Source organism: Arachis ipaensis, chromosome B02 (genome assembly GCF_000816755.2).
Source record: "Arachis ipaensis cultivar K30076 chromosome B02, Araip1.1, whole genome shotgun sequence".
Classification (NCBI taxonomy): Eukaryota; Viridiplantae; Streptophyta; class Magnoliopsida; order Fabales; family Fabaceae; genus Arachis; species Arachis ipaensis.
The window spans coordinates 96810274-96820040 of record NC_029786.2 but is presented as its reverse complement, the minus strand read 5'-3'; the positions used below and the strand labels follow the sequence as shown (position 1 = coordinate 96820040).

The window sequence follows — 9767 nt, the reverse complement described above, 5'->3', positions numbered from 1 at the left end:
GAAGCATCTTTGACCAATGCTTTATCTTTAGGGAATTTGCTTTGTCTTTCTCAACAATTTTATTTATTGCAAATTAAAGAGCAAGAACAGTTGGGAGTTACTTTTATTTATTTCTTGCTGAATCAAATTTTATAGACAAAGGGAATTAAAGGTTGTCAAAATTTTATGGTCAAGACATGTCACAATTCATTGCAAAAGCTTTCAGTGTTAATTAGCTACAAATGATTAGGAGGTTAAAGTTATTACTTAATTTGTTGTCTTTTTATGAGGTAGTACCATCAATTCTTTTAAATACAATAAATTATATATTAATTTGAGAATATAAATATATCAAAAAATCACTGTAGCATATTAAAAATAACAAAAGGAGCATTATATTATCAATTCGGCTTCAATTGACCAATACGAAATTAGTTGTGATGGTAAATATTTAATTCTTTAACCTAAAATCTACTTGAATTTGAGTCCAAAGAAAAAAAAAATAACTACCCATATAAAAATATATTCATACAAAAATAATAGCTAAGATCAATAAATAATTTAATATATCTAAATAAATTGTGTAATATAATACATATCAAAGTCTTAATTTAATTTTAATCTTTACATGAAAACGTGTGAGTAGTAAAAAAATGCTATAAAAAAAAAGACCTAAATGCATGCAGGCAGTATAAGACGAACAATTTTTACCGACAATTAATCAATTTTATCGACCACCATCGATAAAAGAAAAAATATTTGGTAACCAAAGAAAATTAATAAAAAACAATCATAATTTACTTTATTTAGCATTTATTAATTGTTGCGACAATTAATAAATACTAAATAAGACAAATTTTAGCTGTTTTTTTGTCTCCCTAATATTACGGAATAAAAGTACGTGGGTGAATCGGAGTTAAAATTTTTTTACTAATATTATTGACGGTTTTGAGCCATCGGTAAAAATAAAATAATAATAGTAACACTGTTTTTGGCTGTCGATAAGTTTTGAAAAAAATATATTAAATAGTACTGAAAGTTCAACATTAGTACAAATAAATAAATATTTTTTTTTTATAAAATTCATATTTATATATAGACGTCCTAAAAAACTTGCTTGAATTTTGGTGAAGGGTGGTTGGTAAATTTAGAATCATTTAAGAGAGTTCATTTCCTTTGGGCAGTGGCTTCAATGGTTTGTTGCTGTGTCGTATGGGCAAAGGAACATATTAATACTGTGCACTTCCCTGTGTCACCATCACTGATTCTTGTTTAGATACAAAATATTTATTTCTATCTTTATATATTTGTTTTAGAACAAAATTGAAATGTAATGAAATTGATCACATCTTCTTCGTTCTATGCAATTTCTGTAATAATTAGTAGGATAAGAGAAAGCGAATTGCACACCAATTCTTTTGTAAAACGTGCAACAGTAATCAAATATGCATCTAACTTGCTTAAATAAACAGTGACATAATAATGGTTAGTTTTTTATTTGTAGTTTGCTTAAATAACCAGTGACATGTTATCATGGGCTTTGTATAAGAATTATTTATGTTATATAATTATTTACGTGTATGCTCTTCTCGATTTAAATTTTTAAGAAGTATTTTTATGATATAATATTAAAATTTTTTTATTATAAAAAAATTTGATGGATACTATTTTATAATTGCTTTTATATAAAAATATTTTATTTTGACTATTGGATAATAAATTGTAAAGCTTAATTTTCATATACTATAAAAGTGTTGTCTTTATTTAAAGTGTGATAAAATAAATAAATCACATTTTTTAAATCAAAATCATTATGAGAAATTGTTTTTGACATCTTCATCGAGTAGTTGCTAAAAAATTTAGAGTCTAGATCTTATTAACTTAAAAAAAAGTTAGCATAAAATAAATAAAAAAAATCTTGTGTTAAATACATGTTAGTATATATAATTATTCACCATGTGCTTACTTCAGTTTAAATTTTTGGAAAAAATAATTTGATGAGAATTTAATCACAGATTTAATTTACAAAATGATAGTGTAAAAATTAAAATTAATTTAGTCAGTCTTTTAATTTAAATAATATTATTTAATTAATTTAAATATTCACTTTTATAGCGAAGAAATTATAGCCAAAAAATTAAAACTAGTTTATTTCATTGTTTTGCTCATAAATTTTAGAAGAATGTTATTATTGTATTAATAAGTTAAACTTGATCTATCGTTACAGTGAAAGAGAACTCCTCCTTTTTATACGATTAATATATATATTTCTTTTTGTCTCTATTAATTATGAAAATAAATTCATTTAATTAAGACAGCATGCATTAATTAATATCAACATATAAATACACTATGATTCAAATCAAACTCTCGAAAATAATAAGGTAGGTGATATCTCTGTTCTTAAGCAGGGCAAACACCAATTAATTACCAAGAAGGTGGGGATGAGACTCAAAAAGATATCGAACATAACATTGTTTGGGTTGAAGGCTTTGCTTCAAGTTCAACCAATTTGTCGGCAGACAAAAAATTATTAAATAAAAAAAAAAGTTAATAGAAAACAAAAACTAGTGACTTAGCTGTCTCTGATTCCCATGTGCACAAGGATGGGCCACAGTACAGTTTGTGTTTAGCAACCATGATGCACCCTAAATAAATTCCATAATAGGAAATGTAATAATTCACATACTCATGCATCAATTTTTCTTTAGTTTCACCATATATGCATTGATCCTTTATTAAACTCAATATTGGGGTAATTTTGTCCCCTATTAAAATTTTTTTTCATTATTTATTTATTTATTTATTTACTTTTTAAGTATAAATCTTAATTCCAATTCCCACATTGGTAATCTTGGTGTATGGCAGAGTATGTGTAATTAAATTTGCTAATTACATTCATCAAATATGAAAACATCAAAGCCTTTCTATACAATGACTTAGGCTATGTTTAATTGTTTCACAAGAGTTAAAAAACATTTACAATAGTCTAATATTATTTGACTTTGTGAATATTTTCACCTACTACAGGTATGTATGTTGTATGGTAGGTTTAACAAGAATAAATTACATTAGGCAAAAATGGTTAATATATCATGTGATCAGAGTAAAGTTTATGATTAATGCATGTTACATGCAAACAGAGGCTGCTTCACTGATTCTTGTAACTTGATGAATTGCATTTGCCAAATAGTTTACATTGCTTGGTGTCACACCTCCCATGCTGCAAGTACAACAACCTTAAGAGTTAAATGAAGCTTATTATTATTTATTGAAATTAACAATTAGAACAGAATTTTAATGTATGTTTAGTGAAAGTGTGTTCCAGCATGCTCTCGTTCTTTTTTTATATTCCTATTTTACCCCTGTAATGTTCTTTCCACTAAAACCAAACATAATATAGAGATACAAAAATGATAAATACTATCATAAAGATTTTACAATTAACTTTGTGTGAAGATGTATTTTTTTTTTATCATTAGATGATAAACAAACAAAACACACTTTTAACATAAGACTCTTCACTCTTCATAAGAAGATGTTTTTAACATCTTTATTTAAATAGGTGCCTATAAAAACTGTGTTCTTTTTCTTACTTTTTCTAGGTTTCTATCCTCGTTGTCTTGGGATAGGAACCAAACGATTTGCAAACTTTTCTTTTATTCGTCTCATTATTCTTAGATATTTACCAAATATGGGGATGGTCTATACTATAAGAAAGTTTTCAAATATATTCGGAATACTGGTATTTTAATAATCTTAATAGTTGATTTTAATTAATATATATTATATATTTTTTTTATAATTGAGATCAATGGTAAAAATTATTAGAACATCGGTGTATCTAATATACTTAAAATTCTTTTCTATACTTGGATTTTTGGTTTGCTCAAAGTTCTGAAAATCGAATCAATCACTGAATCGGTAAAATTAGAAATTCAAAGATTTAAAGATTTAATCGAGATTCAACCAAAGTTATAAAACATATATATAGTTTTAGAAAAAGTGACTTTTTTTTTTTGTATTTTACTATTTTAAACTAATTAACCGCTAAAAAAATTATGCTGGTTCGACCCGTTAACTGATCCTTTGACTAGTTTTTTTTATGCTCTAACCAAATAATTGCCAACTACTTTTTGTTTTGAACCAGACCATTCTGATGACCGATTCCCAATTAATTTGATTGAACCGACCGATTCGGTCAGGCTCGCAAAACCATAGGTTTGTTAGGTAACTAACTTTTTTCGGCCAACAAAATAATGTATAAGAGAAGAAAAATATTGACCGAAAAAAATTGGTTTCCGATCTTTTCCACATAAGCGTACCTTATTCGTCCATCTGGACTCATATATATATGGAATAGCTTCTCCAAGTGTCTAACCTGATCAGGGGCTAATCCAGAAAACAGAACATGCCAACCTGAATTCGGTACATGAACTAAAGTCATGATTTGTTTCCTCAAGCAAAAGGTAAAACAACATATATGCAAAATCACAACACCAAAAACCTGATTAGTTATATGTTCCCAGTTGAAAGATGAATCCAAGTCCTCAAGATTTCGATGTAGAGTAGTTCGCATTGCTCGGATTCTGTTAGCCATGATCTTCAAAAAGACTGAATCTATTTAGAAATGGAAAAAGCAAAAAATATGGTTTAAGGCAGTGATTTTACCTTCATCTCTTTCTTCCATTGTTCTTTCATGTTTGGATCACTCAAGATCATAGTAACAAGTAAAATGCCATGGATTGGAGGGCTGCTATACATTGAATGAGCAATGTGCTGTAGTTGGCTTTTCACTGCAGCTGCTTGCTTTATATCCCGGGTCAAGACACTATTATCGACATTCAAGCATATCAGTCTATGAAGCACGGACACAGACACTTGACATAACGTCAACATGGAGACAAACCGAATTTTTAAAATGAAAGTACATAGACATGGAATATATTTGTGTATATTTTCAAGACTAATATGGTTTTCAATTATTTAGATTTGGAAAAAAAAAGTGTAGTATTTACTACTTTCTAATCTTGGCCAAAAATTGTGTAGCATTCTTAACTTGTGTCATTTATGCCGATACTTGCTAGCAGGTTCATTTGACAAATTTGTAAAATTATTATTCTTATTGAGATTTCTAAACCCCATATATCATAGTCAAGTTGTGTTTGAAGTATCTTTGAATTAGAAAGTGTAATACATGTTTGGTCAAATCCATTTTTGCATATGATATGATGTTTAGTTTTTAGGTCGGACACTAACATAGTTGATTTAGAGTTCAATTAGCGAGTCAACTTTTTTCAGCCAATATCAGTCAACTCTTTAAAACTACTTTTTTTTATCCTAAATTCTAAATCCTAAACATAAAACCTAAATTCTCCAAAAACTGAGGGTTAAAAGAATAATTTTCAAAAGCAAATAGCTAATACTGACTAATTAAAAGTTGGTTTCCTATAGTTATTCGTTTATTTAGTCGCGCTTTCTAGAACTCAATAAATCAAATAACACAGTACAACATATTGGTGACATTGTTACACAATTTAACTTTTATCACAAAAATGCATCACAAAATATTTTTGACCTAACTTATAATGCACGGAGACAGAGTCATTGTATATGATATGCTATGCTTCTAATTACAAGGATTTAGAACTGAAACTTTGGGGAGTCAGATTAACAATCTTTACCTTAAACAACCAACTTTATGCCCGAATAGTCCCATATTCTTTGCAAATGATTGAGCACAGCCTACTAAATGTCCATCTTCAACGAAAATCCGAAGCGCCGCAGCATCCTTATCAAGATCACCACTTGAAAATCCTTGATATGCCATATCAAAGAAGGGAAAATGATTTTTGACCTGGAAAGTAATTACTAAGAGAATGTTACAATCGATTCAAAGTTATGGTATCATAGCAAATATTTAAGCATCTTATTATGTGTCATCACATACCTTGAACTGGTATGAAATCTCTCTCCATTGTTCTTCAGTGGGGTCAACACCGGTTGGATTGTGAGCACAAGGATGAAGCAAGAAGATCGAAGAATCCGGCGCGTTCTGAACTTGCAAGTTACAAGCACAGAATGAACATAGAATAGTCAAAAGTTTGTTTTATATATCATAGTATAGTTGCATTTGGATTGGACGATGGTAGTTCATATGTTAATACTAAATGCTGATCATATATCCTTAGATTTGCTTGAAATACAAGAATTCAAGATGTGTATAATGGATGCTAAATTTCTATGTAATTCATGATCATGAAAATCATGCATAACTTTGATAACTAAATTATTATATACCTTGATATCATTTATGAGTGCATCAAAATCTAAACCCTTTGTATCAGGATCATAGTAGTGGAATGTTTTGACTGGAATCTGAGCCTGTCTCCAAATGTTGTGGTGACTATAACATACAAACTTTGAAAATTAGATGCTGGGGAAAAAAAAAACATCATCAAGAATAATTCTGTGGAAAAAGGACTAACTTTGGCCAGGTAGGATCTGGAAGATGAATTAGAGAATCAGGATAGAAATTCCTTTGGAATTCGGCAAAAAGCCGACACGCGCCGGTTCCGGACAAAGCTGGAACTCCAGCATACAACCCTTCTCTTACAACAAATGAATCATTCCCATATGCCAACTTTACACTCTCCATAACAAACTTTGAACTAACCTCAGAAGAGTTTGTTTCCCTGTCAATAAACACATTAAATAAACTCTCCATGAGAAGGCAAAAGAAATATTCATAGAATCAGTTTTACTCCAAGAAATCTGCAACTAATTGTGGCCAAACTAGAGTGTATGTACCAAAAACTGACACAGATTATGTAAACTGTTCTAAATGTCGGAGTATAATCAACGTTTTATATGATCAATTTTGGCACAGAGTAAAGATGATTCAATTAATTATCGACCCGTCAATAAAAATAACTACTTTTCAGAATCCGGTTCTATAGACTAGACTAGCCAGATTGTTACAAAAACTTAAAAAAAAAAAATCATAATCCAACATTCAATTCAGTTTCACTTTCCTATATAAGTAACATGGTAGCTTGTAAATTGTAATCAAGGAATGTTTCAGTGCTGAAAGCTAATTAAGACTCACTCTAATGTATATCTGTTAATCTTTGCTTCTGCATCACCAAAACATTGAGGAGTAAAGGGTTTTCCATTATCATCCCTATAAGTACCCTAACATATATAAAAATTATTAGCAAGATGTTAATATAATAACTAAGTAAGCATTTTGTTTTTCTCTTTCCATAGCAATAAGTTAATTACTTTAATTACTTACCATAGCAAGATTGACCTTGTGGGGAAAAGGGTCAGCAAGAAAAGACTCATTCACACTGACAATGGGGTTCTTTGGTGCAACTCTCACTTTGTCCCACCAACCATGGCCACTACAAGTGGATACAAACCTTCTCGCTGTTCTGCCATTGAAGTACCTCCACATCACCACCATGATCATCAAGCATATGCTTTAATTTGGAACTTGGAAGTTGTATATATATATAGTAATATTATATATTGATTTATGATTCATTGAGTTGAATCAAAACTGAATTGTGTATATGTATATATACATATCCATAGAGAAGGAGAAGAAGGTTAGTGAGTGAGTGAACTTTACCTTCAACTGCCGTGGTTTTTTGTTGTTTTTTTTCCTCAAAATGTTTCTATGTGCTCCTTTGGGTTTGTTTATGGTTTCTTACTTTCTCTTTTTGCATGTAAGAGGGAACAAAAACAAGAACCACATGGCCACGTTTGTTTGACTTGTTTTCCACCGTCAGATGATGGCCACGTGTCATCAGATTCTCGCAATGTCGCTTTGTAATTTGTGAAATGTATATTGTAATTTTTGTCGATATCTAGAAGAAAATCATATTAGAAAAAAAGATATTTTAAAAAAAAAACTTTTAATTTTAATTAGAGGACTAAAGCATGATAAAATAACTAAAATATTTCAAATAAAAATAGAAAGTTTTAAAAACGTTAAAAATAAAATTAATACTTAACTTAATGTTAGGACTAAAATAATATTTTATTTGAAGTAAAAATATCATGTGAACACTCACCAATCATTTGTTTTCAAGTAAATAATCTATAACAGAGAAATTAATCACTATTTTCGGTGATAGATACTTTAAAAATAGATAGGAGGGAGGGGATTTTTTCAGAAATAAAACAAAAAAAATTCATATTTTTTAAACACCATTTTTTGAATTTTAATTCCTTAAATACAATTTTTTTTTGTTTAGAGCAAGTTCGCCGCACCTCGACAAACTCTATAAAAATTATAGAGTTCGTCTAACCGCCGACAAACTTCCTTTAATTTTTTTGAATTCCACATTCTTAATCTATTATCATCATTTTCAAATAGTATATAGATCTACAAACAGTATATAGGAGTATACAAAAATACACAGACAACAAGCATAATTTCTTCAAGAATTTTTTTAATTATAAATTAAAAAAATAAGTCATATTTAACAATGGCAACTATTATCATCGTCTCCAAAAATATACAAATACACCGGAATAAGTCATATTTAACAAGAAATTTTTTAATTATAAGTTGTATTTTATTTTTAAAAAAATTTAAAAAAAATAAAAGATGGTGAGGGTAGGTATATATGTTAGATATCAGAGATACCTAACTTGATAAAGAAAAAAGACTTAGAACAAGCTATATATAAGCGAAATGATGAGAGCAGAGAGGTGGGCTAATTTTTTTGGATATGAACCAAGGGTTGGTGTAACGCCCGTTTATGGCGCTGAGAGGTGTTTAACTAGTGTGTGACGACGATTAGCTAATGGAGGGAAATCAGACGGTCCGATTTCATGCAGGAGGTGAGGGGCACAAATCGGACTGTCCGATTTGTGCGTGGCGTAGTTGCATGCATGCAAATCGGACCATACGATTTGGAGCATGCATAAGATTTTTTTTTTTTTAGCCCAAGGAAATCGGACCTACCGATTTGAGGGCTGATTTCAGAAAAACTCCAGCTAACCCAAATCAGACCCAGCGATTTCTGGGTTTAAAAAAATTTTTGGGCGGACTTTCTACTAATCGGACTGTCCGATTAGTTAGTTCTAAAAATTTCGAATGGCCATACATGCGGTCGGATGGTCCGATTTGAGTGTGATATATATATATAGATGTACCCACCCAATCTGAGCAGCTCATTTCATTCCTCCTCTTCGGTGCTACAATTCTCTAAACATCTTCTCTGCAAATCTCTTCTTCTTTATTTGTAGATCTCTTCTTCTCTATTATCATGGATGATAGAGTAAGATTAAAAGTGTATTATCATGGCCATATTTTATTACAAACATCAGAAGGAGTGAAATTTGTGTGTGATAATCCGTTAGATATTATTATTCCATTTACACTGTCATTTGAAGAATTAAAAGGGGTCATTTGTGAGAGGATGGATTCTCAAATATCTAGGAGAGTGTCGTGTATTCTGTACAGATATCCTATATCTGTCTTTGGTGGGTTCGTGCAATTTCAAACGAAATACGTGACCGACGAAGCGAGCATGCAAGAAATGTTTTCAGTGTATCTTGAAAGTCGGTCGCGAATGACGTTTATCGAACTGTATATCGAGTTCGAGCAATCTGCAGCGGACCGAGATATTGAATTGGAAGATTACAACAGTGATAGTGAAGAAGAGTTCGAAAGTAACTACGAGGTCGTTGATCCGGGTGTAGACGAAGATCAAGCTGACGAGGCTATGGTGGCAGATGTGGCGGATGTGGCAAATGCACTAGCAAATCAG

General features: G+C 30.3%; 1 pseudogene; it reads right to left on the bottom strand.

Annotated features, from left to right (window-relative positions):
- On the bottom strand, positions 2854-7657 carry LOC107625854 (annotated as a pseudogene).